Source organism: Saccopteryx leptura, chromosome 2, assembly GCF_036850995.1.
Source record: "Saccopteryx leptura isolate mSacLep1 chromosome 2, mSacLep1_pri_phased_curated, whole genome shotgun sequence".
NCBI classification, from domain to species: Eukaryota; Metazoa; Chordata; class Mammalia; order Chiroptera; family Emballonuridae; genus Saccopteryx; species Saccopteryx leptura.
The window spans coordinates 245,636,459-245,652,090 of NC_089504.1; the positions used below are offsets into that span (position 1 = coordinate 245,636,459).

Sequence of the window (15,632 nt, forward strand, 5' to 3'; positions counted from 1 at the left end):
CTGCATTCTTTCTTTTTTTTTTTTTTATAATAATTTTATTTTTTTAATGGGGTGACATCAATAAATCAGGATACATATATTCAAAGATAACAAGTCCAGGTTATTTTGTCGTTCAATTATGTTGCATACCCATCACCCAAAGTCAGATTGTCCTCTGTCACCTTCTATCTTGTTTTCTTTGTGCCCCTGCCCCTCCCCCTTTCCCTCTCCCATTCCCCCCTCCCCCCGTAACCACCACACTCTTATCAATGTCTCTTAGTTTCACTTTTATGTCCCACCTACGTATGGAATAATGCGGTTCCTGTTTTTTTCTGATTTACTTATTTCGCTTTGTATCATGTTATCAAGATCCCACCATTTTGCTGTAAATGTTCTGATGTCATCATTTCTTATGGCTGAGTAGTATTCCATAGTGTATATGTGCCACATCTTCTTTATCCAGTCATCTATTGACAGGATTTTTGGTTGTTTCCATGTCCTGGCCACTGTGAACAATGCTGCAATAAACATGGGGCTGCATGTGTCTTTACGTATCAATGTTTCTGAGTTTTGGGGTATATATATACCCAGTAGAGGGATTGCTGGGTCATAAGGTAGTTCTATTTTCAGTTTTTTGAGGAACCACCATACTTTCTTCCATAATGGTTGTACTACTTTACATTCCCACCAACAGTGTATGAGGGTTCCTTTTTCTCCACAGCCTCTCCAACATTTGCTATTACCTGTCTTGCTAATAATAGCTAATCGAACAGGTGTGAGGTGGTATCTCATTGCCGTTTTGATTTGCATTTCTCTAATAGCTAAAGAAGATGAACATCTTTTCATATATCTGTTGGCCATTTGTATTTCTTCCTGGGAGAAGTGTCTGTTCATATCCTCTTCCCATTTTTTTATTGGATTGTTTGTTTGTTTGTTGTTGAGTTTTATGAGTTCTTTGTATATTTTGGATATTAGGCCCTTATCTGAGCTGTTGTTTGAAAACAACATTTAGTTGGCTGTCTGTTTATTTTGTTATCAGTTTCTCTTGCTGAGCAAAAACTTCTTAGTCTGATGTAGTCCCATTCATTAATTTTTGCCTTCACTTCTCTTGCCATTGGAGTCAAATTCATAAAATGCTCTTTAAAACCCAGGTCCCTGAGTTGAGTACCTATGTCTTCTTCTATGTACTTAATTGTTTCAGGTCTTATGTTTAGATCTTTGATCCATTTTGAGTTAATTTTTGTACAGGGGGAGAGACTGTAGTCCAGTTTCATTCTTCTGCATGTGGCTTTCCAGTTTTCCCAGTACCATTTATTGAAGAGGCTTTCTTTTCTCCATTGTGTGTTGTTGGCCCCTTTATCAAAAATTATTTGACTATATATATGTGGTTTTATTTCTGGACTTTCTATTCTGTTCCATTGGTCTGAGTGTCTATTTTTCTGCCAATACCATGCTGTTTTGATTGTCGTGGCCCTATAATATAGTTTGAAGTCAGGTATTGTAATGCCCCCAGCTTCATTCTTTATCTTTAGGATTGCTTTTGCTATTCGGGGTTTTTTATAGTTCCATATAAATCTGATGATTTTTTGCTCTATTTCTTTAAAAAAGTCATTGGAAGTTTGATGGGAATTGCATTAAATTTGTATATTGCTTTGGGTAATATAGCCATCTTGATTATATTTATTCTTCCTAGCCAAGAACAAGGTATATTCTTCCATCTCATTATATCTTTTTCGATTTCCCTTAACAATGGTTTATAGTTTTCATTATATAAGTCCTTTACATTCTTTGTTATGTTTATTCCTAAGTATTTTATTTTTTTTGTTGCAGTCGTGAAGGGGATTATTCTTTTGAGTTTGTTCTCAATTGTTTCATTGTTGGCATATAGAAAGGCTATTGACTTCTGTATGTTAATTTTGTATCCTGCGACCTTACTGTATTGGTTTATTGTTTCTAGTAGTCTTTTTGTGGATTCTTTGGGGTTTTCGATGTATAGGATCATATCATCTGCAAAAAGTGATACCTTTACTTTTTCTTTTCCGATATGGATGCCTTTTATTTCTTTGTCTTGTCTGATTGCTCTGGCTAGAACCTCTAGTACCACATTAAATAAGAGTGGAGAGAGTGGACAACCCTGTCTTGTTCCTGATTTAAGGGGGAAAGCCTTCAGTTTAGTGCCATTTAATATGATGTTAGCTGATGGTTTATCATATATGGCCTTTATCATGTTGAGATATTTTCCTTCTATACCCATTTTGTTGAGAGTCTTAAACATAAAATTGTGTTGTATTTTATCGAAAGCCTTTTCTGCGTCTATTGATAAGATCATGTGGTTTTTGTTCTTTGTTTTGTTGATATGGTGTATTACGTTAACCGTTTTACGTATGTTGAACCATCCTTGAGATTCTGGGATGAATCCCACTTGATCATGATGTATTATTTTTTTAATATGTTGTTGTATTCGATTTGCTAGTATTTTGTTTAGTATTTTAGCATCTGTATTCATTAGAGATATTGGTCTGTAGTTTTCTTTTTTTGTGCCATCCTTGCCTGGTTTTGGTATGAGGGTTATGTTGGCTTCGTAAAATGTGTTTGGAAGTATTGCTTCTTCTTCAATTTTTTGGAAGACTTTGAGTAGAATAGGAACCAAGTCTTCTTTGAATGTTGATAAAATTCGCTGGTATAGCCGTCAGGGCCTGGACTTTTATTTTTGGGGAGGTTTTTAATGGTTTTTTCTATTTCTTCTCTACTGATAGGTCTGTTTAGGCTTTCTGCTTCTTCTTGACTCAGTCTAGGAAGGTTGTATTGTTCTAGGAATTTATCCATTTCTTCTAGGTTGTTGAATTTAGTGGCATAAAGTTTTTCATAGTATTCTACAATAATTCTTTGTATATCTATGATGTCCGTGGTGATTTCTCCTCTTTCATTTTTGATTTTGTTTATATGAGTTCTTTCTCTTTTTTCCTTGGTAAGTCTTGCCAAGGGTTTGTCAATTTTGTTGATCTTTTCAAGAACCAGCTCCTTGTTCTATTAATTTTTTCTATAGTTTTTCTGTTCTCTAATTCATTTATTTCTGCTCTGAAATTTATTAACTCCTTTCTTCGGCTGGTTTTGGGTACTCTTTGTTCTTCTTTTTCTAGTTCCTTAAGGTGGGAAGTTAAGTGGTTCACTTGGGCTCTCTCTTGTTTGTTCATATATGCCTGAAGTGATATGAACTTCCCTCTTATCACTGCTTTTGCTGCATCCCATAGATTCTGATATGTCGTATTGTCATTTTCATTAGTCTGTATATATCTTTTGATCTCTGCACTTATTTCTTCTTTGACCCATTCATTTTTTAAAAGTATGTTGTTTAGTTTCCACATTTTTGTGTGATTTTTTTCCTCTTTTTTGCAGTTGAATTCTAGTTTCAAGGCTTTATGATCAGAAAATATGCTTGGTACAACTTCAATTTTTCTGAATTTGCTGATGTTGTTTTTGTGGCCCAACATATGGTCAATTCTTGAGAATGATCCATGTACACTGGAGAAAAATGTATACTCAGTCACTTTGGGATGAAATGTCCTGTAGATGTCTATCATATCCAGGTGCTCTAGTGTTTTGTTTAAGGCCACTATGTCTTTGTTGATTCTCTGTTTGGATGACCGATCTAGAGCCGTCAGCGGTGTATTGAGGTCTCCAAGTATGATTGTATTTTTGTCAGTTTTTGTTTTAAGATCAATAAGTAGCTGTCTTATATATTTTGGTGCTCCTTGGTTTGGTGCATATATATTAAGAATTGTTTATGTCTTCTTGATTCAGTGTCCCCTTAGCCCATTATGAAATGGCCATTTTTGTCTCTGAGTACTTTTCCTGTCTTGTAGTCAGCATTATCCGATATGAGTATTGCTACACCTGCTTTTTTGTGGATGTTATTTGCTTGGAGTATTGTTTTCCAGCCTTTCACTTTGAATTTGTTTTTATCCTTGTTACTTAGATGAGTTTCCTGTAGGCAGCATACAGTTGGATTTTCTTTTTTAATCCATTCTGCTACTCTGTGCCTTTTTATTGGTGAGTTTAATCCATTTACATTTAGTGTAATTATTGACACTTGTGAGTTCCCTATTGCCATTTTATATCTTGCTTTCTGTTAGTTTTGTGTCTTGTTTGATCCTTCTCTTTCGTTTTTCTATCTTTTGTTTTTATTTGGTTGTATTCCATACATCTTTCCTCTGTTGCTATCTTTTTTATCTCATGTGCTTCTGTGGTGGTTTTTTCAATGGTGGTTACCTTTGAATAATGAAAAGGGTCCCTACCCTGTTCATTGTAGCGAACTATTTTGTGAGTACTTTTGCACTCCATCGTCCTTTGCTACTGTTAATCTCCATCTTCTCCTCCTCTTTCTTTTTGTTGTTGTCACAGTTTAAATTTGGTTTTATTGTGTTCTTCTTGGAGCTTTTACTTGTGGCTCTGTTTTTTTTTTTGTTCTTTGTATCTGATTGGAGAACCCCCTTTAGTAATTCCTGGAGTGGGGGTTTTCTGATGATAAATTCCCTCATCTTTTCTGTATCTGTGAATGTTTTTATTTCTCCTTCATATTTGAAGGATAGCTTTGATGGGTATAGTATTCGTGGCTGAAAGTTCCTCTCTTCAGGACTTTAAATATTGGGGTCCACTCTCTTCTAGCTTGTAGAGTTTCTGCTGAGAAATCTGATGATAATCTAATGGGCCTTCCTTTATATGTTGTATTCTTCTTTTCCCTGGCTGCCTTGAGAATTTTTTCTTTGCTGTTGGTTTGTGTCAATTTCATTATGATATGCCTTGGAGTAGGTTTGTTGGGGTTAAGAAAACTCGGAGTTCTGTTTGCTTCTTGAACTTGAGGCTTTAGTTCTTTCCACAGGCTTGGGAAATTCTCATCTATTATTTGTTTGAGTATGTTCTCCATTCCATTTTCTCTCTCTTCTCCCTCTGGTATACCTATTATTCTTTTTTTTTTTTTTTTTTTTTTATAATAAATTTTTATTAATGGTAATGGGATGACATTAATAAATCAGGGTACATATATTCAAAGAAAACATGTCTAGGTTATTTTGTCATTAAATTATGTTGCAAACCCCTCGCCCAAAGTCAGACTGTCCTCTGCCACCCTCTATCTAGTTCTCTGTGCCCCTCCCCCTCCCCCTAACTCTCTCCCTCCCTCCCTCCCATGTCCTCCCTCCCCCCACCCTTGGTAACCACCACACTCTTGTCCATGTCTCTTAGTCTCATTTTTATGTTCCACCAATGTATGGAACCATGTAGTTCTTGTTTTTTTCTGATTTACTTATTTCTCTCCTTATAATGTTATCAAGATCCCACCATTTTGCTGTAAATGATCTGATGTCATCATTTCTTATGGCTGAGTAGTATTCCATAGTGTATATGTGCCACATATTCTTTATCCAGTCTTCTATTGAAGGGCTTTTTGGTTGTTTCCATGTCTTGGCCACTGTGAACAGTGCTGCAATGAACATGGGGCTACATGTGTCTTCACGTATCAATGTTTCTGAGGTTTTGGGGTATATACCCAGTAGAAGGATTGCTGAGTCATAAGGTAGTTCTATTTGCAGTTTTTTGAGGAACCACCGTACTTTCCTCCATAATGGTTGTACTACTTTACATTCCCACCAACAGTGAATGAGGGTTCCTTTTACTCCACAGCCTCTCCAACATTTGCTATTACCCGTCTTGTTGATAATAGCTAATCTAACAGGAGTGAGGTGGTATCTCATTGTAGTTTTGATTTGCATTTCTCTAATAACTAATGAAGCTGAGCATCTTTTCATATATCTGTTGGCCATTTGTATCTCTTCCTGGGAGAAGTGTCTGTTCATGTCCTCTTCCCATTTTTTTTATTGGATTGTTTGTTTGTTTGTTGTTGAGTTTTATGAGTTCTTTGTAAATTTTGGATATTAGGCCCTTATCTGAGCTGTTGTTTGAAAATATCATTTCCCATTTAGTTGGCTGTCTGTTTATTTTGATATCAGTTTCTCTTGCTGAGCAGAAACTTTTTATTCTGATGTAGTCCCATTCATTTATCTTTGCCTTCACTTCTCTTGCCATTGGAGTCAAGTTCATAAAATGTTCTTTAAAACCCAGGTCCATGATTTTAGTACCTATGTCTTCTTCTATGTACTTTATTGTTTCAGGTCTTATATTTAGGTCTCTGATCCATTTTGAATTAATTTTAGTACACGGGGACAGGCTGTAGTCGAGTTTCATTCTTTTGCATGTGGCTTTCCAGTTTTCCCCAACACCATTTGTTGAAGAGGCTTTCTTTTCTCCATTGTGTGTTGTTGGCCCCTTTATCAAAGATTATTTGACCATATATATGTGGTTTTATTTCTGGGCTTTCTATTCTGTTCCATTGGTCTGAGTGTCTATTTTTCTGCCAATACCATGCTGTTTTGATTATCGTGGCCCTATAATATAGTTTAAAGTCAGGTATTGTAATGCCCCCACCTTCATTCTTTTTCCTTAGGATTGTTTTGGCTATTCGGGGGTTTTTTATAGTTCCATATAAATCTGATGATTTTTTGTTCCATTTCTTTAAAAAATCTCATAGGGATTTTGCTGGGAATTGCATTAAATTTGTATATTGCTTTGGGTAATATGGCCATTTTGATTATATTTATTCTTCCTATCCAAGAACAAGGAATATTTTTCCATCTCATTGTATCTTTTTCGATTTCTCTTAACAATGGTTTGTAATTTTCATTATATAGGTCCTTTACGTTCTTTGTTATGTTTATTCCTAGGTATTTTATTTTTTTTGTTGCAATCGTGAAGGGGATTATTTTTTTGAGTTCGTTTTCTAGTATTTCATTGTTGGCATAGAGAAAGGCTATGGACTTCTGTATGTTAATTTTGTATCCTGCGACCTTACTGTATTGGTTTATTGTTTCTAATAATCTTTTTGTGGAGTCCTTCGGGTTTTCGATGTATAGGATCATATCATCAGCAAAAAGTGATACCTTTACTTCTTCTTTTCCGATATGGATGCCTTTTATTTCTTTGTCTTGTCTGATTGCTCTGGCCAGAACTTCTAGCACCACGTTAAATAAGAGTGGAGAGAGTGGACAACCCTGTCTTGTTCCTGATTTAAGGTAGAAAGTCCTCAGTTTTATGCCGTTTAATAGATGTTGGCTGATGGTTTATCATATATGGCCTTTATCATGTTGAGATATTTTCCTTCTATACCCATTTTGTTGAGAGTCTTAAACATAAAATTGTGGTTGTATTTTATTGAAAGCCTTTTCTGCGTCTATTGATAAGATCATGTGGTTTTTGTTCTTTGTTTTGTTGATATGGTGTATACGTTAACCGTTTTGCGTATGTTGAACCATCCTTGAGATTCTGGGATGAATCCCCACTTGATCATGATGTATTATTTTTTTAATATGTTGTTGTATTCGGTTTTGCCAGTATTTGTTAGTATTTTAGCATCTGTATTCATTAGAGATATTGTCTGTAGTTTTCTTTCTTTGTGCCATCCTTGCCAGGTTTTGGTATGAGGGTTATGTTGGCCTCATAAAATGTGTTTGGAAGTATTGCTTCTTCATCAATTTTTTGGAAGACTTTGAGTAGAATAAGAACCAAGTCTTCTTTGAATGTTTGATAGAATTCACTAGTATAACCGTCTGGGCCTGGACTTTTATTTTTGGGGAGGTTTTTAATAGTTTTTTCTATTTCCTCCCTGCTGATTGGTCTGTTTAGGCTTTCTGCTTCTTCATGACTCAGTCTAGGAAGGTTGTGTTGTTCTAGGAATTTATCCATTTCTTCTAGATTGTTTGTATTTGGTGGCATATATTTTTCATAGTATTCTACAATAATTCTTTTTATATCTATGATGTCTGTGGTGATCTCTCCTCTTTCATTTTGGATTTTGTTTATTTGAGTCCCTGTGCCTTTTTTCCTTGGTGAGTCTTGCCAAGGGTTTGTCAATTTGTTGATCTTTTCAAAGAACCAGCTCCTTGTTTTATTGATTTTTTCTATAGTTTTTCTGTTCTCTATTTCATTTATTTCTGCTCTGATTTTTATTATCTTCCTTTCTTCGGCTGGTTTTGGGTTGTCTTTGTTCTTCTTTTTCTAGTTCCTTAAGGTGTGAAGTTAATGTGGTTTACTTCGGCTCTCTCGTTGTTTGTTCATATAGGCCTGAAGTGATATGAACTTTCCTCTTATTACTGCTTTTTGCTGCATCCCAGAGATTCTGATATGTCGTATTTTCATTTCATTTGTCTGTATATATCTTTGATCTCTGTGCTTATTTCTTCTTTGACCCATTCATTTTTTAGAAGTATGTTGTTTTAGTTTCCACATTTTTGTGGGTTTTTCCCCCTCTTTTTTGCAGTTGAATTCTAGTTTCAAGGCTTTATGATCAGAAAATATGCTTGGTACAATTTCAATTTTTCTAATTTTGCTGATATTGTCTTTGTGGCCCAACATATGGTCAATTCTTGAGAATGTTCCATGTACACTAGAGAAAAATGTATACTCTGTCGCTTGGGATGAAGTGTCCTGTAGATGTCTATCATATCCAGGTGTTCTAGTATTTTGTTTAAGGGCCACTATGTCTTTGTTGATTCTCTGTTTGGATGACCGATCTAGAGCCGTCAGCGGTGTATTGAGGTCTCCAAGTATGATTGTATTTTTGTTAGTTTTTGTTTTAAGGTCAATAAGAGCTGTCTTATATATTTTGGTGCTCCTTGGTTGGTGCATATATAATTAAGGATTGTTATGTCTTCTTGATTCAACTTCCCCTTAATCATTATGAAATGACCATTTTTGTCTCTGAGTACTTTTTCTGTCTTGTAGTCAGCATTATCCGATATGAGTATTGCTACACCTGCTTTTTTTTGGGTGTTGTTTGCTTGGAGTATTGTTTTCCAGCCTTTCACTTTGAATTTGTTTTTATCCTTGTTGCTTAGATGTGTTTCTTGTAGGCAGCATATAGTTGGATTTTCTTTTTTAATCATTCTGCTACTCTGTGTCTTTTTATTGGTAAGTTAATCCATTTACATTTAGTGTAATTATTGACACTTGTGGGTTCCCTACTGCCATTTTATAAATTGCTTTCTGTTAGTTTTGTATCTAGTTTGATTCTTCTCTTTTGTTTTTTCTATCATTTGTTTTTGTTTGTTTATATTCCATACTTCTTTCCTCTGTTGCTACCTTTTTTAAGTCAAGTGTTTTTGCGGTGGTTTTTTCAAGGGTGGTTACCATTAAGTAATGAAAAGGGTACCTACCATATTCATTGTAGTACCCTATCTTATAAGTATTTCTGCACTTCATCGTCCTTTGCTACTGTTAATCTCCATCCTCTCCCCCCTTTTTTTCCTTTGTTGTCACAGTTTAAGTTTGGTTTTATTGTGTTCTTGGTGGAGCTTTACTTGTGGTGTTGTTTTCTTTGTTTCTTTGAATCTGGTTGGAAAACCCCCTTTAGTATTTCCTGGAGTGGGGGCTTTCTGTTGATAAATTCTCCTCATTTTTTCTGTATTTGTGAATGTTTTTATATCTCCTTCATACTTGAAGGATAGCTTTGATGGGTAGTAGTATTCTTGGCTGAAAGTTCCTCTCTTTCAGGGCTTTAAATATTGGGGTCACTCTCTTCTAGCTTGTAGAGTTTCTGCTGAGAAAATCTGATGATAATCTAATAGGCCTTCCTTTATATGTTGTACTCTTCTTTTCCCTGGCTGCCTTGAGAATTTTTTCTTTGTCATTGGTTTGTGTCATCTTTATTATGATGTGCCTTGGAGTGGGTTTGTTGGGGTTAAGAAAACTCGGTGTTCTGTTTGCTTCTTGAATTTGAGGCTTTAGTTTCTTTCCACAGGCTTGGGAAATTCTCGTCTATTATTTGTTTGAGTATATTCTCCATTCCATTTTCTTTTTTTCTTCTCCCTCTGATATACCTATTATTCTTATGTTATTCTTTCTGATGGAGTCAGACAATTCCTGTAGGGCTTTCTCGTTTTTTATTATTTTTGAGTCTCTTTCTTCTTTTCTCTGTTGTGCCTGAAGTTGTTTGTCTTCTATTTCACTAATCCTATCTTCAATCTGGCTGTTCTGTTAGCTAAGCTTTTTACCCCCAGTCGTTTTTCAGCTCGTGAATTGAGTTTTTCATTTCTGTTTGATTTGTTTTATAGTTTCAATTTCCTTTGGTAATATATTCTTTGTGTTCATTGAGTTGTTTTTCTGATCTCCGTATATTGCCTTTCTGTGTTTTTCTTGTATATCTCTGAGTATTTTTAAGATTTCTATTTTAAATTCTCTGTCATTTAGCTCCAAGGCTTTCAATATTTAAATCTTTTCTCCATAGATTTTCCACATCTATTTGTGTTACCTCTCTTCTTTTGTATCCATAATATTCGATTTCTCTTTCTTATCGGCATCTGAGGGTGGTCTTGTTGATAGCACTAATTAGAATTAATAAAGATTATAAAGTAAAAAAGTAAAAAAAAAAAAAAAAATCGAAAAGTTTTTTTTTTAAATAATGAAATAAAGAAAAATAAAATAAAATAAAAATTTTTAAAAAAGGAAATTATTCCCCCCCTCCTTTTTTCCTCTCCTCTCCTCTCCCCTCTTTCTTGAGAAAATCTTGTGGTGAACTGTGAATTATAACAAACAATGCCTGTGATGGAGGGCCTGAATTGAGGAAAAGTAATAAAGGGGCAAAAAAAAGAAAAAAAAAGAAAAAAAGAAAGAAAAAAAAGGGGGTATGGACCCACAAAAAACAAATAAGAAAAAAATTTGGGTCAAGAATAAAATGATTTGCTTTTAGGTGTTGGTTGTCTAAGAGTTATGATGAGAGGAATAAGAGGAAAACAGAAAAATGGGGGGACAAATTAAAAAATTACTATTGTATTTAGTGGAACAAGAACTAGATAAAATGGAGAGCCAGGGATGGGAGCATTGCTAGTGAGTTAAAAAGGTGAAGTAAAAATCCCCCCAAATGCCACAAACATAAGTTTGAGTCCCAGATAAGATAATTTGTTTGTTATTGAGGTTTGAATGAGAGGAGATGTAAAGGAGAAAGGAAGAAACTAATATAGAGGAAGAAAAGAAAGAGAGAGAAAAAAAGAGGGAACCACTAAAAGAAGAAAAAAGAAAGGAGAGAGAGAGAGAGAGAGTTAAGGGTTTTGGAGTGCAACCGTCATAGAGAGAAAGGAAGAGGAGAGAAAAGATAATGGGAGATGTAACACTTATGGGTAGTGTAGTTCAAGGAGAGGAGAGAGTAAGACCGGCAGAGAGTTAATCGGCCAAATTGGAGGAGGAAAAAAAGTATCAAGAATGAAGATAAGAGAAACAGATGAACAAATATAATAAAATGGGATAGGTTATAAAGTCTGCAGATTATTCTTGATTTTGAGAGGTTATCTTCTTGCTTTTTCTTTTCTCTCCCTCTTCCTGGTCGGTGACTCTGTACCCCGGGTTCTGCCCCTTTGGCACGCTCAGGTAGAGGTTTGCAGTTGATAAGTCTCTATGGCAATGTCATGTATTGTGCTTTAGTCTTGTTGGCAGTCGAGGCTCATTAGCATTTATAGGCTCCGACAGTGAGAGAGTCCGTGTTCCTGGAGCCTTTCTCCTAGTCTTTCCTTCCTCAATTAGTAGCCTGATAATCCAGCTATGGGGTTGCTGCTGCCTCTGCCTGGATAGTAAGAGGCTCAAAGAGCTGGCAACTCCCCACTCTATTTCCACTCAGCACAGGGCTCTGGGTAAGGCTCAGTCAGTCAGAGCTGCTAGCATAATCAGGCGGGCTTTCCGCCCACTCAAAGACCTCTGGCTCTGCCACTCTGTCCGGTAACACAGGCAGGCGCCCACTTCCAGGGCGCTTGGAGGAAACTCTGGCTCACTATCTGTGTGTGCAGACTAGGATATCCGGCCAGCAGTCTCACGCTCTGAGTGAAACCCCCAACCGCATGGAAAAGTTGCAGCGTTGGAATTGGCTCTCGCTCCGTCCCCGTGCGCGGCTTTTGCAAGGCGCTGGGGCGGCCCGAGATTCCCCTTTGGCCCACACAAAGGCCCCTGACTCTGCCCCTCTGTGCGATAACACGGGCACGCACTGCCGAGGTACTCGGAGGAATCTCTCACTCACTATCTGCGCACGCAGACCAGGATATGAGGCCGGCCGCGTTTCCCTCTGAGTGAAACCCCCACCAGCATGGAAAATTTCCACCGTTGGAATTAGTTCTCGCTCCCTCCCGTGCGCGGCTTTCCCAGGGCGCTGGGGCTGCCCAGAGATTCTGCTTTCGGCCCACAGAAAGGCCTCTGACTCTGCCTCTCTGTGGGGTAACACGGGCACCCACTCCCGGGGCTTAGGAAGAAATCTCTCGCCCACTAACTGCGCACCGACCAGGAGATCGGGTAAAATGGCTGCCCCGCTTGTCTTTCTTTGTTTGGGTTTGGCGCGAGTGTTAGCTTGTATTGCCCGGGTTGCCACAGGATGAGTTTTTCCTTGGCTTAGATCTCCGTGCCACAGCCTGGTTCGGCCGTTTGTGCCACGGCCTGGATCTATTCACCCCCTTTGCCCGCCTCAGTTTCTATATTCACAGTTACCAGAGAAAGCCGCCCTGTTTAGGTTAGTGAGGAAGGCGGAGCATTTCTTACTCCCTAATTCCTTCGGGGTTTGGTTATATATTTAGCCAATTTTTCACTCGACCATACCTTCAGGTGTATTGCAAAGCATCTGGAGGCTCCAAGTATAGGTTTTTCTGTTTCTGGTTGAAGATCTTGTTGAGTTTTGGGGGAGATTTATCGGTATCGCTTCCTACCCCGCCATTACTCTGACGTCATCTTGAAGTACATTCTTTTCTTGAAGCCTGGAGGCTAATAACTCAGCTGCTTTCTTTGATACGCCCAAATCTCTTACTAAGTCGTTCAATTCGGGTTGGCTAAACTGCTGAGGGGTTAATGACTGCTTGGCATCAGAAGAAGACCCTTCAGATTCTACAACCATTTCCTCATGCATCTTATCAAAATACACTTGATCACCATGTACACTTTCTTCATCCTTAGAAGAAATAAAACCATTGAAAACTGGAACCGGGAGTGTCTCAAGAGTGTGGGATAGGTCGTATTGCTGAAGGAATATTAGGATATGCGATCATATGCTGTTTTTTCCTGCTGATGTCTTCTGTATGGATCAGACAGAAATAACAGTCACTGCTGTGGTCCTTAGGTTCACGGCAAACCATGGGAATACCAAAAGGAATACCATTCCTTTGCATTTTCTTTTTGTCCAGTCACGAAGCATTTCCTCACAATTATGACACACAATATGAGGAGCCCAATTCTTGTCTTGATCGCCAAGGGGATCTTGAAAATAGGCAATATATGTACATGTCACAAATGATGAAATTGCGCTTTTGATGTTGAAGTGTGTAACAGCCACATATATAACAGAAGGTGTCAGGACTATTCTTACATTTATGCCTACTCGAAGCCATGATTCAATTTTAAAACAAAATAAGAGGGTGTTTTTATCAGATAATAATTTTTTACATTTAAAAACAAATGTTTCCCCTGAGCTCGGCTGTCCCACAAACAGAAAGAAAGGATACTTCGTGAAACCTCTCTGTTGTCCTAGCAGAAAATTTACCATTTTAATATCCACACAAATGATCCAGTTATGCTCCTCATACCATGTGCGCTTGCCGGGTGAACTCAATTCCATCTGGGGAAACATTAAATTACATTTAACTACAACTATGTAAAAGTGATGTTTGTAAAACATTAATTGCCTTGTGGTTGTGTTCAATCCAAGAGTCGTTGCAATTTAACTCCAATTTTAAAACCAATGCATGCCACTAAGTGTAACAAAAAAGAAATTAAAATTGCATAAAAACTACAGCATGTACCAAAAAATGGATTTTAGATTTGGAATCAGCGATGCAGAAATATATAGACACAGTTCTAAAACCTCATGCAACAGAAAATGAAAAACAAAATTTGTTCCCCAGTGTTATTTTTTTCTTAGAGGAAGAAAGGGAGATGAGGAACATCAACTTGTAGTAGCATCACTTCCCTTGATAGCTTCTCATCCATTCCTTAACATAGAGGGAGTGGTGCTCAAGCTGAGCCACTGACCCCTTGCTCCAGCCCCCAACCATGAGTTCAAACCAGCTATCTCTGGGCTCAAGCAGTGACCTTTGGATCATGTTAATGATCCTGTACTTCAGCTGGCGACCCCACACTCAAGCTGGTGAGTCTGCGCTCAAGCTGGATGAGCCCAAGCTCAAGTGGCAACCTCTCAGGTATAAAATGGAGATAACAGGACCTATCCTGTAGAACTCTTGTGAGCTCAATAAGATCATCTTGGTAACATAACGGGTTTCAAACCTGGGACCTCAGTGTCCCGGGTTGATGCTCTATCCAATGCCCCACCACTGGACAGGATATAAGTGTTTCTAATAGATTTGACTGATTGATTGTAGAGAGAAAGGAAAAGGGAGAGAAACATCAACTTGTTCCACTTTTTTATGCATTCATTGCTTGATTCTTTTATGTGCCCTGACCTAAGATTGAACCCCATAACCTTAGCTGTTGAGGATGATGCTCTAATCAACTGAGCTACCCAGCTAGTGTTTGGCCAGAATTTTTTGATACTTTTTTTTTCTGTTCTCATGACCTTTTGATAATTTTAAGTACATGCACCCTAGTAAAATCAGACTTCCTGGATTCAGAACACTATTCTACTTTTAATTAATTGGGTAGCCTTGGAAGGTTGTTTATATACTCTGAGCCTCGGTGTTATCAGGTATGAAATGGAGATAACAGGACCTATCCTGTAGGACTCTTGTGAGCTCAATAAGATCATCTTGGTAACATAACGGGCTTAGCACCTTGCATGCCACATTCAAAAGTCTAAAAACAGGTTAGCTATTACTAATATTAATAATATTGAGATTAGTTGTCATGTCCTTATGCTTTTAAGTTTCCTTAAATCCTCTTTAAAAATAGCTGTTATATAAATTTAACAATAAATACATATAATCTAATAATAAGTAAAGTCGAGTCCTGACTATGGATCAAATTTTGAAATCTAGGTTTTTGGCAATTGGAATAGCAGAAATAAGGAAGTAAATAAGATTATTCTGTGTCTGAGATGTTTAACATGCAGTTTGATGGGGTACACATTAGTTTTTGTTGTCAGGAGGGGAGAGGTCATTCACATTACAGGCAGAACAGGACCTCTCAATAGCATCTTATCCTGGGTATAGCCTAGCCTTGGCATTCATTCATTTAATAAATAGTAACTGAGCATCAATCCAGAAGCTGAGTTATCTTACTAAACTCAGCAAGTGTCAGGCTTACAACAGATGCATAATTGCTAAATTTACATTTGTCAATAGACATACATTCATAAAAGAGTCATTTCCAGCAAGCGTAAGCTAATTTCTTTTTCTATTTGGAAAGCAGATGTGAACTGGAAGACTACTTGGTGAGTATAAACTCAAAACAAGAAAAACACAGGAATTTGAGTGAGACATTTTACATAAGCACCAACAGAGTCCCATGAAATGCACCTGTCCTGAAAGAGAAAACACCATTCTAGAGACCAGTAGCTCTCCAGCTCAAAACCCTGTATGCCTGTCCCAGAAACTACAAGACACAACCTAATAATATTTGCCTCTGAACCC

The 15,632-nt window shown here is 37.3% G+C and overlaps 1 protein-coding gene across 1 annotated transcript in view; it reads right to left on the minus strand.

Annotated features, from left to right (window-relative positions):
* Window positions 1-15,632, minus strand: part of LOC136395739 (calcium/calmodulin-dependent protein kinase kinase 2-like) — a 1,028,348-nt gene that overhangs the window by 383,315 nt on the left and 629,401 nt on the right.